General features: G+C 40.9%; 1 protein-coding gene and 2 long non-coding RNA genes across 4 annotated transcripts in view; 2 read left to right on the top strand and 1 right to left on the bottom strand.

The window, feature by feature from the left end:
* PIK3R1 (phosphoinositide-3-kinase regulatory subunit 1) overlaps positions 1 to 19,517 on the bottom strand; it is a 106,001-nt gene extending 86,484 nt beyond the window's left edge. The window contains exons 1-2 of one of the 2 annotated variants that reach the window (XM_077117397.1): positions 19,356 to 19,517; positions 6,830 to 6,947 (exon numbers count right to left, since the gene is read on the bottom strand). The gene's annotated coding sequence lies outside the window, so the exon portion shown is untranslated. The remainder of the gene's footprint in view (positions 1 to 6,829; positions 6,948 to 19,355) is intronic. The other variant, XM_077117400.1, reaches the window with a different exon arrangement.
* On the top strand, positions 15,078 to 19,339 carry LOC143647398 (uncharacterized). The gene is made up of 3 exons (XR_013158033.1): positions 15,078 to 15,320; positions 18,103 to 18,213; positions 19,177 to 19,339. It is a non-coding gene; the product is annotated as an uncharacterized LOC143647398 (long non-coding RNA).
* The window catches only part of LOC143647396 (uncharacterized), a 74,807-nt gene continuing 73,088 nt past the window's right edge, over positions 19,486 to 21,204 (top strand). Inside the window, exon 1 of the long non-coding RNA XR_013158030.1 lies at positions 19,486 to 19,693. This is a non-coding gene — a long non-coding RNA (uncharacterized LOC143647396). The remainder of the gene's footprint in view (positions 19,694 to 21,204) is intronic.

Below are 21,204 nucleotides of genomic sequence, written 5' to 3'. Positions count from 1 at the left end.
CTCACCCGCAGCCTGCTACGAATTCCAGGACCACCGGGAGCCAAGCGGACTGGGGAGAAGGGAAGCGGGTTTTATGAGCAAGGCGGACGCTGGCTGATCCTTTCCAGCTCCGAGACTAACGTGGGGCCCTCTGGTCTGCCCGAGCGACCTCCTGGTTTGATGCTGAGGTGCGGTGGCAGAAAGCGCGCGTGAATTACGGTGCCTTCACTATGTTAGTTGTTAAATAGGTTATTCTTTTAGGCATCATTACGTACGTTGTTGAAGAAGACTTGGACGTTGCTTCAAATCTTCTTCCACTGTGGGTAAGATGGAATGCCAGCACCTTGTGTTCCGCTATTTCCGATCAAAACATGTAAGAGCCTGCTTTTTCATAAAGCTCTTTCCATATTCGTTTTTGTAGTTTTGAGGCCTGCGCCCACCCAGCCTGCTTGCGCTTAAGCTCTTTTTGCAGCTCTCTCCCACCTTCCTCTCAAGAAGATTAGTTTTTACCCAGACACATAGACTTCTATTAAACTTTGAGTTTAATGGTTTATTCCTGTGGGCATTGGAAGTAGAGGAAAGAACATCCTAAAATTCACTGACTATTGGATGTCCTTGGAAAATGTACTTACTTTAAAAGGTGGCACGTTCTAATGGACAAGTAAGTTTCACTTTAAGTCATTAACAGGCATTGATTTCTGTTATTCCAACATGTCTCTGGAAATTGAGATGCAAAAGTAGGCTCCTACCCACATCCATTTTATCTAAAAGTAAACATGAAACTTACCAAGCTACACCCTTCACATCTGCTGTGTAAAATGAAGGGCCTGATACATTCTCTCTCTGAGCTTTGTAGATAGGGTGTTGCATCTCACCTTGTAGAATTAGTTTGATCCAGTTCAGTAAGTGGAAACATTAACTGTTGTGATGTTTCTCGTATTTTCTTCAGGGTCAGGTCTGAAGAAAGTGAAAATTAAAATCTTACCCATTCTTTTGGACAATGATGGGTTTCTGGAAAGAGACTTAGGCACGGCAACAGTGGGATTCTATTTCCCAAACCTAAAGACACCATAAAATCCCTAATTGCACTTCCTCATCTATATAGTCTTCAGCAATTTACTTCCAGCATGTTATATTTTCTTTACTTTTTCCCATCATATCTGAAAGCACAGCTGAAGTTCAGACAGAATCCCATGAAATTTTTGTATAATGCTGAATAATTAGCCTTTTCAATTATAGTAAATTGATGATACCTTTCCCATATCACTAGGATTAGCACTTTCGTTTTCATTTCCATTAAATTCTGTAAAATAATAAAGGCAACAAAAGAACACTATTCAAACACTTAAAAAAAAAAAAGCAACCTTTTTATTTAATAAAATCCTAAACTGGAATCCGCAAACATAATTTCTAAGGAAAGAAGCCATGCTCTGAGGCCAACAGCCCATGCCACCCCACCCTTTCTGTGTCCTGCCCAGATTCTAGGTCCAGAAGAATCAGCATCTCCTGGGAACTTGCAAGTGGAAATTCCCAATCCTGGGGGTGGAGCCCAGCAATCTGTTTTAGTAAGTCCTCCACGTGATCTGATACATGCTAGGGTTCGAGAACTGCTGCTTTAGGCCCTAGACTTCTGGGAACATAGACTGAAAAAACACTACAATAACATACTCAAATAAGTGCGCAGATACTGCAGTTCAATTAATAATGGCAAACTGTTGACTGGCAGGTGGTATCACCACCAAGGAGCTCGAAATGCCAGCAGACGTACAACCTCCAGCAGGGCTACAAAAGGTTCATGTATAACTCACAACAGCAAAAGTGGTTTGAAAGTCAGGCCTAAGGAAGTCAAGAACCTCCAGTACCAAGAACAGCTTTGAGTGGCCACAGCAAGCTGAGAAAGGATCCTACCCGAAGACTTGTAGGGTACTCTCATTTACCACCATCACTCCAGCTACTTCGAATATTTAAATGGTAGAAGAAACTTCCATTAGATTTAAAACTCAAGTATGCTTTTTAGGGTTCCAAAAAATCAAATACAAATGTTTTAGAGTTTATTTCTCATGGTGAAGCCCGTAAACCAACAGTATCAGCATCTCGGAGCTTGTAGAGATGCAGAATCGGCCTTAACCCCGACCAACCAACTCATGCGCAGTTTAACAAGATCCCCAGGTGATTACTGTGCAAGTTTTGCGAAGCTCTGTTTTAGAGGGTTGTCCTCAATTCGGATTACACATTGGAATCACCTGGGGAGTTTTTAAAATCCCAATGCCTAATCTGTACTCCAGAGGGATTATATCAAAATCTCTGAAAATGAAATGCAGGCATCACTATCTTTTAAAGCTCCTTTTCTGATTCTAAAGTGAAGCCAGGTTTGAAACCACTGCCTTGGGGGTTCTTAGTAGGAATGGTGCAATCAAAGAAATCAGCTGGGCAGAGCTGGAGTCCAAATTTTTCTCCTAAAGGGTGCAGCTGGTAGAAGAATTTAGCTGATATTGCCGTAACCATCAATTCATAACTTTTGCTGTACATTATAAAATAAAGTGGGCTGAGAAAAAAAAAAAGGACACCCAATAAGAACTGGCTTGTTGCATTGTCAAAGTGTTGACTTAAAGGCTAGGTACTTTGAATGTTCTCTTCTGCACAGTGCCAAACATTGTAGGCACTCGCTGACTGAGAGTATGTAAAGGATGAGATATTAATACTTGCAACCCTGGGGCAAAACAATGGCCTTTTGTCCAATATTTTTATTTTCCCTTTCTCCAACCCCAATAAATGTAATGTTGGAAAAAAATCAGTCTTTAAATGACTTAGCTTAAAATGTTTAACGTTTGTTAGTAATCCAGGTTAAACATATATTAAGAGAACCATGAAAAAAAATTATTGGCTGGAATGCTTACTATAATTTTCATTCATTGTTTCTGAGCTTGTGCTATCAGAGGTTGAAGTATTAGAAGGACAGGTGGCTTCTGATTGTATCCCTAACAGCAATACAGATCATACCCACTGTGGTGGTTTGAAGTTGTATGTACCCCAGAAAAACATGTTCTTAAGGTTAATCCATTCCTATGGTATTATAGAGAGGACCTTGTTTTTTTCCTTTTGTATACTGTATGGCAGGGATCACATTTCATTCTTTTTTCCATGTGAGTATCCCATCATTACAGCACTATTTGTTGAATTTTTGTTTGTTTTTTCTTTCTTTCTTTCTTTGTTTTTTTTGGGGGGGTTAGGGGGGATCTAGTGTAAGGAGGGCCTTTTGATAAGGCTGCTTCTCTTAAGGTGTGGCCTGCCTCAGTGAGGATGGGTCTTAACCCTATTACTGGAGTCCTTTTATAAGAAATGAAATTCAGACAAAGAGAGTGAAAACCAAGGAAACAAGAAGCTGAAATCCACACAACCTGGAAGAGAAGGGAGAGACAAGCAGACGTCGCCATGTGCCTTGTCATGTGATAGAGGAGCCAAGGATTGCCCACAGCCAGTCTTTGGGAAAAGAGCACCGCCTCAGGGATAGCTTGATTCAGACATTTTTCTGTCCTTAAAGCCTTGAGCGAATAAATTCCCATTGCTTAAACCAGACTATTTCATGGTATTTGTTTTGAGCAACCAAGGAAACTAAAACATTCAAAGGTCTCTGACTATAAGATATGCTCTGAGAACCCTTGTCTTTTTTTCATTCCACAGTCCTCATGCTTCAGGAATAAGACCCTAAATAAATCAACCAGTATGAGATGGAAGTAAATGAGACAACTTAGTGATAGTTTCCATTAAATTTTAATCCATATCTGCTCTCCAACTCACTTGTAACAAGAGCAGGTCTTTAATTATAAATGCAATATAATATCATACAAGCCATGATACAGTCATCTCAGTTGAATTGACAACATGTGAAACATGGAAACTAAAATTCCTTGGTAGTCACTTTTTGAAAGCAAGGGTCGTTTTTTATTTTTCTCTGTCTAATTCCGACAGCTGACGTACTTTCTGATATCTAGTGGGCAGTAAACAAGGGAGAAAGGACTAGAGGGTAAAAGGAAATAGACACTAAATTTTTAAATCTGCGGCTGATAAAGCAATAGGATGCAAGTGCTGTTCAGACAGGACATCTGAGAGTCTGAATAAGTCGGAAATGGGGGCAGGCTAGCAGGGCTCTTAGGCTCCCAATCTACTGGTTGGGCTAACGTATCACCAGACATGGAACAGGATGGAGAAAATGGTCTTTATGGGAGCTATTCTCAGGAATTAGTCCACATGTGATTGAAGGGAACAGCCTTCAAAATTGCCTAGGCAGGGGCAGGCCACGGTGGCTCAGCGGCAAGAACGCTTGCCTGCCATGCCAGAGGACCTGGGTTTGATTCCCGGTGCCAGCCCATGTTTTTTTAAAAAAAAAAAAGATTGCTTAGGCAGAAGAGACAAAATCTCCCTGGGGCATATTATAATCATAATTGTATTGTAATCATAGTAATAGATTGCCATTAAACAACCTCCTAGGGAGGGTGAGGCTTGAACACTAATAGAAGGACTTTGGGTTAACTAAGTGGAGTGTCCAAGTGTGGGCCACAGATAAATTACAGAGCTCTACTACCAGAGTCTTTTTCCTGTAACTTCTGCCACGAAGTCCTCCTTAGTTTCTTCTCAAAGCAAATGTTTAACAGTGTTTAAGGGATGTGGTTTGACGACCTATTGAATTTTTTGCATGGTACAACCACTTGCATAAATTATTTTGGCTGTAATGGGGAACCCTGGTAGGGAATCCAGAATTCAAAGTCTGATCTTTCAGTTTTGCAGAAAGTAGATTTTGTTAGAACTCTCAGCGATCCGGGTGTCAGAAAGTAGCTGATGAATAAATCGGAGGGACAGTTAATTCCTTTACTTCTCCCTTGGAGCTACCAGAATCCTCAGGGATGCCACTAGCCCATAGAGCAGTTTTGTGCAGATTTATCCTGATAGCAAAACTTCATCAGAAGAATGGAACACCAAAAGCAGTCTCCTGCTTGAACATAGATGCAAAAAACCTTGAGAAAATTTTAGCAAACCAAATCAAAGCAGTATATCAAAAGGATAATTTGTCACGATCAAGTGAGATTTATCCCAGGAATGCAAAGTTGGTTTAACATTTGAAAATCAGGCACTGTAATTTAATTCACCCTGACAGACTAAAAGTAAAAAATCATATGATCATCTCAAAAGATGTAGAAAAAGCATTTGACAAAGCTCAACGTCCATTCATGGTAAAAATGCTCAGGAAAATAGTAAAAGAGGGAACTTCCGCAACCCGATAAGCAGCATCTGTGAAAAACCCACAGATAATATCATAGTAAGTGTGAAAGGCTGAATGTTTTCCCTTGAAGATTGGAAACACCACCATGATGTTCTGTCTCACCTTTCCTAGCCAAAGTAGTGTGACATTAGATTGGAGATAGACATATAGATTAATGAAACAGAATGGAGAGTCCAGAAATAGGCATGTACACAAATGGTCAACTGATTTTTCACAAAGTCACCAAGGCAATTCAATGGGGACAGGATAATTTTTTCAACAAATTATGCTGGAATAATGGAAAAGCCATGTGCAAGGAAAAATGAACTTGACTTTTACTTCCCGCCACATAAAAAATGAACTTGAAATGGAGCATAGGCCTATATTTAAGAGCCAACGCTATAATACTTCTAAAAGAAAACTAACTCTGAATTTCTTAAATATTAAAACAGAAAAAAGCATAAAAAAGTCATTAAATTGGACTTCATCAAAATTTAAAACTTTTGCTCTTCGAAAGACACTTAAAGAAAATAAAAAGCACAGTTCAGGAGAAGATACTTGCAAGACATATATCCTACAACAGACTTATAGTTAAACTGCATTAGGAATTCTTACAATTCAATAGTAAGAAAACAAACATTACATTTTTTTAATGGGCAAAAAAACTGAACAGCTACTTCACCAGAAAATATATAGATGGCAGACAAGCTGAACATCATTAGTCATTAGGTAAATACAAATTAAAGCCACAATGAGATACCCCTACACACCCAAATGGCTAAAATTAGAAAGGTTGACCGCACCAAAGTATTGACAAGAATGTGGACCAAATACAACTTTGATACATTGGTGGTGGGAACGTAAAATGGTACAACCAAGAAAATGTCTTGGCAGTTTCTTAAAAAGTTAAACATACATCTGCCATGTGTTCTAGGCATTTCACTCCTAAATATTTGCCCAAGAGAAATGAAAGCCTATGTCTGTACAAAGATTTATACGAGAATATTCACAGTGGCTTTATCTATAGTAGCCTCAATCTAGAGACATTCCAAATGTTTGTTAACAGCTGAATAAGTAAACAAATTGTGGCATATTCATACAACAATATACTGGTCAGCAAAAAAAAAAAAAAAAGGAACAAACTATTGATACACATGGCAACATGCATGAATCTCAGAATTATGATGCTGAGTGAAAGAAGAAAGACCAAAACAAGCATGTAGACTCTTTGATTTTATTTATATAAATTTCTACAAAATGAGTTAATCTGTGACAGAAAGCAAATTAGTGGTTGCCTGCGGATGAGGTGGAGAAAGGATGGATTATAAAAGGGCATTGTGAGTAAAGGATACGCTCATCATCGTCGTTTGGATGGTAGTTTCCTGATTGCGTATAAATTCTATAACTACACTTTAAATACATACTATTTATTTTATGTCAGTTATACGTCAACAAAGCAGAAAGAAAAAGGGAACCCTTCCTCACAGCATTCAACTTGCATCAGTGAAAAATTACTGTAATATACTGGTTTTGTCAAAACCAGGGTTTTCTAATGTCTGCCATAAAGTTGTCATGATAAATATTAAAAGTTACCATTCTGGGTTGTGGCGGAGTGCCCCTTTGTTACGGTGTTCTTGCCCAGCGCACAGTCTGCACAACCACTCACAGGAGCCTGGGAACATTCGTATCTAGTCCACATAGTATCCGCTTCCTGATAGGAGGGAAAGTTGGAAGCAGAGTTACTTATTAAAAGCTTGTTTCAAATGAAGCATAGATTCAGAGTAAACAGTGGTGGGGAGCCTTGAGGGGCATTTCATCTGGACTTTAGATGGTGTCATACTCCTCCCTAAACAGCAGGGTGTTCTCCCAGAGACCGTGCCTGACTCGCGCTTTCTCTCTGGCTTCCTTTTGTGTGGGCTCCACACAGCTTACCTAACTTTCATTAGAAATTGTTTACAAAGCCTGCAGTACACTTGGTTCGTTGCAGCTTCCCAAGTTACTGTCGCTTTCCAGTCTGCCACTTAGAGACTAAAATCTAATCACCTCGTTTGGACTTGGGCGAAGCAAGATTTTCTCCACCACCATTTAGAGACTCTCACCTTAAAATGAGCTTACGTTTTACACATTTCAAATGGGGTGAAATGAAATGTACACACATTTTATTGTGTAAATGCAATGAAAATCAAGCTAACAAGTTATATTTTTTGGTGATTCAACTGATTGGAAATTTAGCCCATGATTGATTATACCCACATGTAAGCTTTCAGCACTGGCACAAACTGATAGGGTGTTGTTACAGCTGTCGGGATAGAAGACATGAGCTTAAATATGCTCTTGTTGGCACTGCCAGCATAAAAATTAAGGGCAAAGTCACACTGATAGATAATGAGCCCTTTATCAAGGAAACTGTGTTGGACAATCTCACTGCTCAGAAAGAATTTTTCAAAAGAAATCCCAGCCTTTGTTCCCTCCACTGGAGGGGATCCAGAGCTGTCACTACTTCTAAGAGAACTTAGTCCCAAGTATTCAGACAGCCTCACAGCATAAAGGAGACACATTGCCATCATCCTCCCCTATCTAGCTCCTATCATATAACCTTTTTTTCTAGGTTCTGCCGAGCTGTATGTGCAAAGAAAACACTTTCAATCAGGTGAAGCTGGGTTCTGACGGCTCCAATTTCTCTAAAAAGGGTCAGTATCTTTTATTTTAACACTCGAACTGCTTATTGGTTAGATGCATTCCAGCTTAACAAGGACTTCCTTTATGTTCTTACGAGTACGGTGTATTTTGAAGGGATAGATACTGAAAACCTAGGGTGTTTGCAGGTGATCGCTTTCTTTAACCTCTAATGTGTTTGAAAAACTGTCTTATGTTTTCTGTTTTATGACGGAAGCGATGCTTCAGAGGGCTTATTCCTTTGTCTTGGATTTCAATGTTTAAAGGTCTTTTTATTCCCCCCCAAGAATTGCTTTTCTTTGAAACACTTAGCCTGGACTGTAAGCAGAGCACATATACTGATGTCCATCTTGCATGAAGGAACAGGCTCAGCAAGGCTGCATGGCTTGGTCTGCTTCCCCTCAGCAGTGAGTGACAGAATCATCCCCGCTTGGGTCTTCTAACTCTGGGGTATTCAGTGTTGCCCCCCTTTAACTTAATGTGCTCCTTAACCTGAGCCTGTGATATGCCACATCTAGGCAACTTTCAGTCTAAACACGGTAATTATCAACTGATCTAACATCACCACAAATTGAGGAGGAATTTGGAAAGGGCCCCAAATAAATTGGGCAGATCAGCACCTAAAATTTCAGACCGCTGGGATCGCCTTGTCGTCCTGCTTGAGTGATCTTGAGTTATGGAGTTGGAAAGTGCTTAGTGCATCTCATTCAACTCTCACGTTTTACATACAGGTAAGGAAACTGAGTCACAGAGAAGTTACATAACTGCTTCTAGGTTACGAAGTCAGTTGACACTCCAAGTTACACAACTGATTAAGGATGGAACCGTGATAAGACCTCTGTCTCCTAAATCCGCGCCCAAGTTTGTTTCTTTTCTAACCCATGGCTTCACTGGTATCATTCCAATTTAGCTAGCACCCAGAAAGATACTTGCCAAATATAACAGGCACTGTTAACTGATTGAAGAAAAGATTTATGACTCTTATACGTGATCACGAGGCTGTCAACAATGCCCTCGTAAAAGATTAATAATCTTGTACAAAATTTAGGCTCTGTGCCATATGAAAAAAAGGGAGGAAATCTACTGATGTTTCAGTCTAAGGCAAAATTTATTTTTAACCTGAAATGGTATAAAATATGCTCTATCACACAAAATCCATGGCAGAGAAGTTGGCAATTCCTGCCATTTTCCCATTCACCTGACCAGAAATGTCATACATCCCCCACCTCCTTTCCATATCCCTGTTGGACCCCATTAAAACTGTCACCTTGTATTTCCTTCATTCAAACCACAGTCCCTTTCCAAGCTCTGTGTATGTTTAGTTTGTTTCTCCTTGGTTTACCAGTTGTCAAGTTGCAAAAGGTTGCCAGACTATCTCTAGATTCAATGTCATACAGTAACAGTTTGAGCCATTGGTTTGAAGCAGGCAAAGCTGATATGTTTTTCCTATAGTAAGGAGCTTTGACTTACCTACGACTATTCGCAAGTTGAAAGTTCACGAGTGGAGGCGCTGCCTTATAGAGTTGGGGCTTTCTCCCCCTGGTAAGATTGGCTCTTGCCCCAGTCCCCAGTCCGTGCAGAGGAGTTTGCTGGGTCAAGCCCATCAATGGAGAAACAGTATGCAGCAGCACAAAATGACGCGGGGAAGGAGAGTGATCATAGTAGGTTACCAGCATGTGGAATGGGCCAAGCGCTTTTCCAAGTGCTTTACATATATTAATTCATTTAGTCCCTACAACCAACCCATGAAGTAGATGTGATACCGTTCTTCCATTTTACAGATAAGAAAACTGTGGGAAACAAAGGTTAGGTAGCTTGCTTGAGCTTATTAAGCTAAAAGTGGTAGAAGCTGAGCTTTGCGCTCAAGCCACTTGGCTCCAGATTCCATAAACTAAACAAAGGGTTTGCAAACTATGGCCCACAGGCCACCTCTGGCCCACTGCCTGTCTTTGTAAATGACTTCTGGGGTTGTCTGTGGCTGCTTTCATGCTCCCATGGCAGAGGTGAGTGGTTGTGACAGGCTCTGCGGCCCATAAAGCAGAAAATATTTACTGTCTGGACCTTCACAGAAAAAGTTTGCTGACCCTTGCTCTTTGCTATCCTGGCAAAGAGTGGCTAATAATAATAAACAACGAGGAAATTGAGGCCTGAGGAAATGAAAAAAATTACCCCTGGATTACACTGAGCAATAACAGCGGAGCTGGTACAAGAACCCAAATCTCTCACCCACAGATGTGTTGGGTTTCAGATTAACACCGCTAAGTTAGCACTTAGCAAGGATTCATTGAAAATGTGTTGAAAGCAAGACTAGGACAAGTGATAGGTGCCATCCAGCAGATGGAGAAGAGATGCCTAAAGGAAAGAAACATAATCTGTACTGATAAAGGAGGTGCTGGGGTACCCAAGACAAATTGCCAGGGGCCATCCCTGGCAGTGCCGGTCGAGCCTGCTTAGACTGCCAGCCCCCGGCTTCTCTTTAAACTAATGTAGATCATCTGCTGAAGGCTCAAGAATAGATTATTTCGTAAATATTATCAACCATTGATTTGCTCAGTCCTAACCAGATAGTAAATTCCTTGAGAGAAATTCCAAAGATCATGAACACATGGGGTATAGAGTCCATCTCCCTTTCTAACAGGAGAGTACCACACCCTAGGAAGTCAGAATGAATGAATTGGCCTCATTATAGCCTCAGTCTTTTTTAATACCCATCTATAAGAAAGTTCATAAGACGTTTATTTTTTATTTATTTTCGTCACAAGTACTTTGCACCGTCCTCATTTTATCTTAGAACTTCAAAAGAACACATCTTCAAAACTAGCTTCTCTGTGACTTCGCAGCTAACATGGTCTTTCTTTCTAAGAGAACAAAGTACATATTTTCCCCAATGCAAATGAAATTTCAACTCCTATTATTTGAGGAGTCTTACTGTTAAACAAATAATAATGAGGATCAAAGAGCTAGAATTTATTATATAATTTTCCATATACAGAAATGCAAATGATATTTAAAATCAGGATAATTTCAGAGCTAGCACAATGCTTTGTTGAAAGAATCAGTTCAAAACTTTATAGTCCAAATCATATACAAATGCAAACTTATTGGCATTCACCACTAGCTAACATGCAATTTTAGAAATTTCAGAAACTTCAGATGCCATTAATAATTTAAAAAGCAAACAAAAAATTAATCCAAAGAGGCAATTCCTCTTTAAAATTGTGTTCAGTTAGGCCTTGTGGTTCACATACGTTTACTTACTCAGTTGGGATGTAACAGCCAGCTTATTTGCCTAGCCTCTGTTTTTCCAGAATTTGCCGCCTCTGTCCTACTACGGACCTCATGGATTATCTCAGAAGCATCTCAGAAGCACCCATGTAGGTCACAGTTCAGCGGGGTTTCTGAGTCACTGTGGGCTTTCTGAGTTATCGTGGGACAGCCACAAGCTCTCTGTACCCCAGGTCCTGCATCTCAGCCTCATTTTAGTGGTCTGGAGAGGGACACCTGGCCCAGCCAAGTCAGTGAGTTTCTTCCCCAGGATTTTGGATTTTCCAATGCGAGTCAAGCTAGTCCCCTTCTTATGTCTGTGCTCTAAGACTTAAACCATAGGAGCTGTCAGTCACCATGTTTGTGTTTTTTATAATGCTGACAAGAAAAGTGATGGATGCTCGTTTGTCAGGAGAGAAAGAAGAGCAAAGCAGATGTGTGGAGAAGAACTGAGGAGAGACGAGCGTGAAGTTACAGGTGCATGACTGGTTTTTCCTGAACCCTAGCCAGTGACTCATCTTTGTATTCCCTGAAATAGCTTCATATCCTTACAATAAACATCCCTTTTGTTTAATCTAATTGGAGTGGGGTTTCTGTCACTTGCCATTGAAAGTCTTCAATATCCAAGTTAACATTTTAAGGAGAAGATGAAACATAGTTTTTGCTAGGAAAAATATATAATTCATGGAAAGTCATTGACTCATCAATAAGCTCCTTTGAGTTCCAATAGAGGACTGATTCATCAGGCCCTTGACTTGGACATAGTAAGCGCTCGTGTGTTGTTATCGTTACTATTGTTTGTTTGCTTGTTTTAATGAACAATAAATCACAGTGACTGGTGAATGACACATTGATGATCTGGAGAAATGAGACGGAGAGCACAGGATGAGACGAAAGCATGCTCCCGATGACCAAAGTTGAAAACCCCCTCTGCGTGACCAAAACTGAAGCCCCATGCCCACTATAAGCATTTCTGATTTCAGTCTTTGTCCCTTTCTCAACAAATGGCACAATTTGCGTCCTGTAGCGTAATCAGAACCCTGGAAGTCATTCTCTCTTCTCCCATAACCATGATGTGCTCTTGAATCATTGCATCAGTCCAGTGGTTTCACCAACCAGAAGTCTTCTTGACTTATCCGTTTCTTTTCATCTCCATGGCTGCTACCTTAATCAGAACTTGCACCATTTAGGGTCACTTAATTGACTCCTTTCTAAAAATCTCTTAATGTCTAGATACCTAACTCCTTAAATTGTAGCCGGTGGATGCTTTCTGAAATGTAAATCTGATAACGGCAATCATACCGCACTACAACACACACAATAACAATACATATATTCTCTTTTAAACACTTTAATGGTTTCCCACTGCTGTACGGCAATGATTTTCACACCTAGCTGTACAGTAGAATTCCCTGAGACTTTAAAAAAATACCTTTGTCTGGGTTTCACTTCTAGAAATTTGGATTTAATTGTTCTGGGATGATATCATCAATATTTTAAAAATGTTCTCTAGGTAACCAGGATGTACAGTGAGAGCTGAAAACACCTGCTCTAGGTTGATAGGCCAAAATCCTGAACACGGGACCTAAACTATCTGGCCCCTGCTTCCATCTCTTCCCGCATCATGTACCATCCCCATCCTCCCTGTTCTCCAGCCGTACTGATCTTCTCTGAGTTCCTCAAAATCCTCACCCTCCTTCTTGCCTGCTTACAGGGCCTCGGCTTGTGTTGCTCCTGTGGAGCACTGCTTTTCTCTCTAGAACTTAGCTTGATACCACCTTCTTAGGGAAGCCTCCTTGACCTCCCCAACCAGATTAACTGCCCTTCTGTGTTCACAGAACTCTGCAGCCTTCCTTTCTAGGAGTTGTCACAGTGAAGGTTTACATTTGTGTGTGTGAGTTTTTGAATAATGTTTGTCTTCCCCACTAGACCATCAGCTCTGGGACAGCAGACACTGCGTTAGCTTTGCTTGCTGTTGTATGCCCAGATGCTCTCATGCATCTGGAATAGAGGAGCCTTCTTCATATGCATGGAGCCACCCAGTGAGGAGAAGGAAATGTCAGTGAGAGTAGCACTACTGGCACTGGAAATTAGTATTCAGCACCAAGATTCTTGGTGTGACACAAAAGTTTCCAAGACTTAAAAGGGAAGCCCAAGTCTTGGGTGGAATGGACAGCACAGAACTCTTCAGAGACAGCAGATGATGGTAGGTGATTCTGGGGAGGGAGTGGGATGTGAAGAAGCTCAGGACAGGTGAAGGAGGTTTGGAGGAGACGCCTCTGACCTCCTGGTCTTCCACCTCATCCCTTCCAGAATCCGTCTGTGGCTTAAGGTGCCTGGTCTGAAAGCAGAAAAGGAGAATGTTTACCCATAGTCCCTGAGGGACATGGCCGTGCATGGTGGCATCGCTGGGGTCACTGCGGTTGGGCTGGCAGAGGGAAACGTCTAGTTCGGTGGCTGGAGTTGGATCCAGACTCACTAGTTTCGAATCTCTGCTACTTACTTCCTAAGTGACTTGGCAGCAAGTAACTTAGGTTCTCTATGCTTCTGTTTCCAACCCGCAGCGTGGGGATGATAATAGTATCCTGCATAGCATGTATAGAAGGCTACAGAGATACCATCTTGTTAGCATGTTAATTTCTAATGTGACGATTCCATCTGATACGAGAACAAATAGCCCTCGCCAGCCGTCAGCTCTAACTGTATTCCGACTCTGAGGACTCTGTGAGGTGCCCCTTTCTGCAGCAGTGTGGACAGGCCTGGAGATGGAACCCTGCTCTTAGCTATTGCAGCACAGCTCCCGCTGTGCACCCCAAACTTCTACCACCGAATGAGAGAAGACTCCCAGTTTCTGACAAAGACCAAAGTGAAGCCCATTTATGGTCCCTTAGCTCTAGGTAAATCACAATTGTATGGATGACTTGCATTCCATTGCATATGCTACACTGTCATTGATGTCTGAGAATGTCTGTGCAGCTCTCTGGTAACCTCCATGCCCTGCACTACTTCTGAAGACAGATGTGTCACCCCTTGAAGAGGAGATGCAGCACTTGCACCAGCATTCCTTCCTAGGATGCTCACAGAGGCTGATGGGTTTACACAGAGCATTCTCCTCCCTTGGGTTCTGTGTTATAGCTATGTATTGCATTCCCAGTGACAGGGAAAAGGAGGGCATTCCATTCATTCACAAACCCTGAAATGAAATGCTCCAAGTACAGAGTAAAACCTGAAGGCTCAGAGAACTGCAAATATTTTACATTTTTGTAATCAGAAAGTCATTTCTGTTACAACCATGGAAAAACCTTATGAAATTTTAAATTGACTACTGCTCAAAGGAAAAGAAGCTTAAGAGATTTTTCCACCTTAGTAAATCCAGGGGGCCAAATATTATTGAATTTTGAGACTTGACCATGAAGACACAGAGTATTTTAGAGCAATATATCATGAACATAAGTCACTGCTGTGGGGAAAAGAAAGAGGAATTAACATGTACTTAGAGCTCATGATATTCAAGACAATTTTACAAATATCAGTTCAATTGATTTCTAAAGATATAACCATATAAGAGATTGGAAAGACTGTTACTGACTTGAGAAATTAAAGTACAAATTCCAGACACCAGTTCTATCATTTGCTTTATTTATTCCAATAAATTTGGAATTTACTAAATTGATAAAGCATTGCATAAGGCACAAATACCAAACAAGGCAGAAGCCTTCTTTTGCTAAAGGAAGCTTTGGAAACTGCAAAAGAGAAGGTAAAATGTCCTTCCTTTGTTAATTAACTGAGTGGCTACTTTAAAAATATTATCCTTCTGATAAAACTGCATCATTGTGATGCAAAAGAGGAGACTCTCCCGAAACAACTAGAACAATACCTTACAACCTGGCACCACCTGGAAATATGATAGGCTGCTGTCACAGGTTTAAGTCATTTCCTCAGTGACTGACAGCAACAGATAATGTTTTAGCACTGAAAAGAAGCAATGACTAGAAATTATAACCAGTGTCCCTTCCTCTGTCACTTGGTTATGTCACTCAAAGTCTGGGCCTTAGCTGTAAAACTGGGGTGAGGGAGGGTTGGTGAGAAGGAGGAGGAGAAGGTCTGGACTACAGGATTTGGGAGAATCCTTTGCTTTTAAAATGTAAGCTTTTTTGTTCTCTGTCTCTTTATCTCTCTGTGTGTTTCTCTCTGTCTCTCTCTCTCTCTCACTGTATTATCAGCATGACAAGCCTTCCAACTTATGAAAAGTAAAATTTGATAGCCACCAAGTCCCTTGTTCATTTGGATGGCAGGGGTTCTTAGCTTGTAAGCCTTGTTTGAGTTCAGTTTAACAAACACTTACGGAGCATCCGTTGTAATACAGACCCTGTGCGAGGTTCTGGAAATGCAAAATGAACTCACAAATTTGGGGGACCTGGGGGAGGATCCGAGTTGCTGTTTTAATATAATTCATGCTATACTGTTATATTTAAAGAAAAACATAAGAAGATCTCCATGGAAGTTTAAAAATATGCCTGCAAACTCTCTGACACTCTTCGCATCAAGAGGGGGTCAGCCTTAGCAACTTGCAGGTAGCTAGTGGAACCCGTGGAGGTGACATTGTGTGAATTTCAGGGCTCGGTCAGCAAAGGCCGTGCAAGCTCCTGCTCTGTTCTCTTGCGACACCCACTCTCGGGGAACCAGCAGCCATGAGGAAGCCCGGCTACCCCGAGATGGCTGTCCCGGCGAGGTCTCCTGTGGCTGCTCCGATTAACAGCCCTGCTGAGCCCGCCCTGGACCCACAAGCCGCCAGCCTTGTGAGGGAGCCAAGTCTTAAATGACCGGAGCTCAGGCCACCCCTGCCTGCAGCCGCCATGAGGCATCCCAGGCGGGACTGCCCAGACGAAACTGAACAAAATCACGTGGTTAAATGACTAGTTTTGGGGTTAATCTGTTACACAGCAACTGTCGCCAGAACAATCTCTTCACCAGTGTTATTCTTAAAAGAATTAACCCGGTATCAGAGTTGCCATAGAAACATTTATATTACAATCATGTTTTCCAATGGGTATTGGCCATTTTCAGGGAGGGAAGGATAATAGAATAATTTATTTAATACCGTTATAGCCAGATTCATGGAATGTTCTGAAATGTGTTATTTATTTTGAAGTATAGTCCTGAAAGTTGGCTTAACTAAGTTTGTTTAAACTAGAAACATCCATAGCACATGAATAATCTGGGGAAAAAAATTCAATTCAAGAAAAATGAAACCAAGATGACCCCTTAAACACCAAAGATGCTTGTCCTATGCCACATTTTCAGTGCTCTTCAGGGCAACCCAGTTTTTTGTTTTCATTTGAAAAAAAAAAAAGTCATGCTGAGTCTTTATTTACACTAACCACAGTGAAACACATTCTGGCCTGGCAATCAGAGGAAAAACATGGGAAGATAAAATAGACTTCTGCCTCCTGTCCCTTCAGCTAGGTCATGGGCCACATGACTTTCCCCTCCATAAATTCATAGATATTTCTAACCCCATGGAGATTTATGTGCTCTCATTTAACTGAAGGGTGGATACCACCTCCAGCCACTGCAGAAAATATCTCTGTTTTAATAGGTGACAGGTTAAGAGGCTACCTTGGAGAACAGCTAATGTTGTCTCTTCATTTTGGTTTCTCTGTTTGCAAAGTTGTAATTACAGTCTTGAATTACATTCAGAATTGCTGTATAGGGCAGAGGAGGCTGCAAGCTAGCAAAAAACATCTGACAATTAAAAATATGAAATCAGCTTTGCAAGTACAGTAGTTTTAAAAATCCATTAAGCTTGTTTTTCAAAAAAAGGCTGATCTTTAAAATTTATATTCATCCTGGCTGCATTATCACTGCTTTATCACCTACTCTTTGCCAACTAACTTTTAATAGTCACTATGTATGTAGAGTAATTTTGTGTGTGTATGTGTGTGTGAGGGGTATGAGCAAAAGAAACACAAAACTCACCCAAGGTCCTGCTGTATTTGGAACAACGAATGGGAAGAAGTGAGTCACCTGTTTTACTGACTGCATTAGCTATAGGTGGTACGTGAAGTTCCGTGTTAGAAACAAAACAAAACAGACAAATCAGGGGTTATCTCACCCCTAGAAAGAAGCAAACACATAGCAGAATTCCTTTAAATGGTGAGTCCCTTTATTTATTGGCAATATGCTTAAAAATATAAAAATGTGTCCTGTGCACAACTTTTTGGGAATCTCTCTATTTTGGCGAGAAAAAGGGCAAGTCTATATCTGATAACATTTGGTCCCAAGCCCATAAAAAAGGCATTGTAACATATAGTTGCTTTTTCTTTCCTAACATATGTATGAAAATTTCCATAGTTTCTCCTTTTGTCCCATTTTCATGAGGTTCCATTTCCCTCAACTTGGGTCCAAGGCTACTTCTCTCTGAGACCTTCCAGATCTTCTTCTGGTAACCCCTCATCTCCCTTCTGCTGGGCTCCCGCTGGACTTCATTTCTCTGTTCCTACAGCTCCAATGTTGTGCTGAAATGCCTTGCTCGTATCTTGTCTTCTCCATTAGATTGTTAGCCTCATAGAGTCGAGGACTGTGGCTTATTTTATTTATTTTCATATATTCATATACAGTGCAAGTGCTCAAGAAATGTTCACTGGCCTGTCACTGGACTTGTTCGTCATCATTTTGTTTCCTCTGCATTTCTAAGTGGTCTTTTTCTCTTAATCTTTGTGATTTTCCACTTGATCATTTTGAGGTTTGATTCTGAAGTTCTTAATTAAGAAACAAAGATCATGTCAACTTGTGCAAGCCAGGCAGATCGTTGCGTGTGTGCAAGACAGAGCTGAGTTGCTATCTTCCATTTCTGGTTTTGCTTCCAATATCCACACCCCACCCCTATACTCTATTTTCATTCCTGCTTCCCATTTCCCTTTCAGATCACATCTGAAGGTGAGAAAACTTTGTCAGCTCTCTTACTACTATATTTGTAACTTGCAAGATTCTATGCTGAATCCAGCTGCAATTCTCAAATTATCCTGAAGAAACTGGTATGTATCTAGTGCAAAATAAATTTCCTTGTAATCTCTAGCTATAAGAATCCTGTCCTATTTTTTTAAAGTGTGGCATGCTGTTAGACTCACAAACTTTTTTTGTTGTTGTATAAAAAAATGTAGGGTAGAAATATTATAAAGTCATTACAAATGATTCTTTTAAGAATATCTAGTCATCGTGGGGAGTACCTACTAGAGGTGAACAAAGCTTGATGTGAAGCTAAATATAAATGGGTTGTATTTAGGCATGTTACTTTTATTTTCCACTTTGCATGCATGTATGTCTATGTATACAAGAGATTGAAAGGAAATGCATTAAATATTAATAAATGCTAATTCAGAGACATAGGGTTTATAATTATTTTCTTTTTTATGGTTACTTTTTGCATTTTCACAGTTAACCATGATGGTAACACACTTCTTTTTTTTTTTTGCATGGGCAGGGACCAGGAATCGAGCCCAGTTCTCTGGCATGGCACGTGAGAACTCTGCCTGCTGAGCCACTAGATAACACACTTCTTTTAGAACCAGAAAATATATATAATAAAACAACAAAAACCAATATCCTCACAGGTTATCTAAAGGAAAAAAAAAGAGTAAAAACCACAGAATAGGCTAAGACATTCAGAAGAAACACTATTTTATGTGGTAGCCTGGGAAAAATGTCAAGCACAAAGACGTTAAACAAAAAAGAGTTATTTAAAAAAAAAGTTAGGGCATTGTAGGTTTACAGAAACATCATGCAGGAAGTCCCAAAGTTCCTATAGATTTTCCTCCCCCACACAGTTTTCCCTATTAACATTTTGCATTGGCATGGTATCTTTGTTACAATTACGAAACAATATTTTTGTTATGCTATTAACTTTTGGGTACTGCTTACGTGTGTTGTACAGTTCCATAGGTCTGTGCGTGTGTGTGGTAAATTTATATACAACCTAAAGTTTCCTTTTCCCTTTCCAGATTTACAAATCAGTGATATTAATCACAGACACAACCTTGTGCCTCCATCATCCACTGCAAAAACTTTTCTTCGGTGCCAAGGGACTTTTTAAATTGTGTTTTTCCAACCTAAAAGTTTTACAAGTTCTCAAGAGTGAAGAACAGTACAACACACTCCCGCATGCCATCGCTCAACTCACCTAACTCATCGCATTGCCATCTTTGTGTCATCTCTTCTCCCACCCCATTTTTTCTTCACAGCAGTTTTTAAAAAGGATTCCAGTTATCCCATGCATTTGTTTGGATGTATTTTGTTTCATATACCTTTGGTTTTATGCCCCTTATTTTATCTTTTATGACGTTTTATAAACCCCAGAGTGCTGAGCACATACTGATGTCACACAGCGTTCTGACCTGCAACTCTGAACTCTTCAGCCCCCTCCCCTCCCGCATGAGCAAAACCCTGCTTGCAGACCCGTGAGCAAACACCTGTCAAGAACGAGGCGATAGGACGTTGACCAAACTCCGCTTCTGTGCGGTAGGTCAGAGGACAGACCCCAGCGTCCAGGGTAAAGCAGGCCTGGCCGGGCCCTGGCAGCCAAAGCCGCTCCTTTGTGATTCAAAATCTGGGTGTAAACAAAGGCAGTGCTCAGCAGCCGCCGCTTGGCTTGCAACGTTTTCTAGCCTTGCCCGGGGCTCGGGAAGAACACAGTAGTGTCTTCTTCACTGTCGCTGAAACTGAGGCTTTATTTAGGGTTTGGGCAGCTGCACCCCCTCAATGGGTGCCTTCTCGCTGCAGAGCGGGCTGCGCTGCGCTGCGGGGAGCTGGGGGCGCGGAGGAAGCGGGGCTGCCCCAGCCTGGGCCGCGCTCAGCTCGGACAGGTGCTGCAGAACAAGGGGAAACGGAGCCCCTCCCCGTCCGCTCCCACGCTGGCCCGCGTCGGACACTAACTGCTGTGTTTTTATTGCATTTTTGTGTTAGGGATACTGGGCATGGGCAGGCAGAGATGGATCCTGTGGCTCAGCCTTTCTCTGCTCTGCCAATGGTGATGAAAACCATCACAAAGACCCTAACTTGGCTTAATGAGGGAGGCTCACTTAGATACAAACTAGCTGTTGGCAGAGAGCTTAAAGAGGGAAGGAGGCTGGGAAGAAAACAGCTGAGTTACATTTTGTTACAACCAAAGGAGACTACCTTCCTTTTCTTCTCTTATTGAGGGCTGATTGTTACTGCGATTCTTCACTGTTATTTGCTGAGAACTTTTGTGTGCCAGGTATTGTCAGGTACTTGATATTCCTTCTTGCACTCACTAAACTCTGCAAGGCTTTGTTGTTGTTACTGATTGTGTTTTTTCTTATTTTTAACAAAGGGGAAAATGGAGTAAGCTGCGGAAAGGTTAGGTAATTTGTCAAACATTACTACACAGCTAATAAATGGTACATGACAGCCAGATGTCCAATCTGGGTAGGACCATAAAACAACGTGTACTCTTTCTATGGGGAAACATATAGCCTATTCCTGGTAAATTTCAAATTGAAGGTGCCAGGTGGCAGGGGCCCAGAACATGAGTTGGGCATGGGAGAAGAGAGAAAGTTAATAATTTAGATACATTATTATATCTACTGTTTTCATCATGAGAATTCCAATAAAATTCATATAAGGTAGAGCCATTCAGCAAAATGAAGAAGCATCCTTTTCCCAACACATAAAGAATAAGAAAACTTCCTGGCCTGGGATTGGTGAGCCTGTATACCATCTTTTTTTTTTTTTTTTACATAATCAGATCCTTGTTATTACTTTAATAATCCTTGTTAATTAGAAAAAAATAGACTTTGAGTCTTAGAACAGCGCAAGGAAAAGCTTAGAAGAACAGCAGAGTTCTCATTTCCCACACCCAAAATCCACTGTTATTAACATCTTACATTAGTATGGTATATTTATTATAATTAATAAACAATACTGATAGATTAGTAACTAAAGTCCGTAGTTTGTTCAGATTTCCTTAGTTTTTACCAAATGTCCTTTTTCTGTCTTCGGATCAAATCCAT

Source organism: Tamandua tetradactyla, chromosome 9, assembly GCF_023851605.1.
Source record: "Tamandua tetradactyla isolate mTamTet1 chromosome 9, mTamTet1.pri, whole genome shotgun sequence".
Classification (NCBI taxonomy): domain Eukaryota; kingdom Metazoa; phylum Chordata; class Mammalia; order Pilosa; family Myrmecophagidae; genus Tamandua; species Tamandua tetradactyla.
Note: the sequence above shows the minus strand (reverse complement) of the source record. Positions and strands in the feature narration are given on the sequence as shown.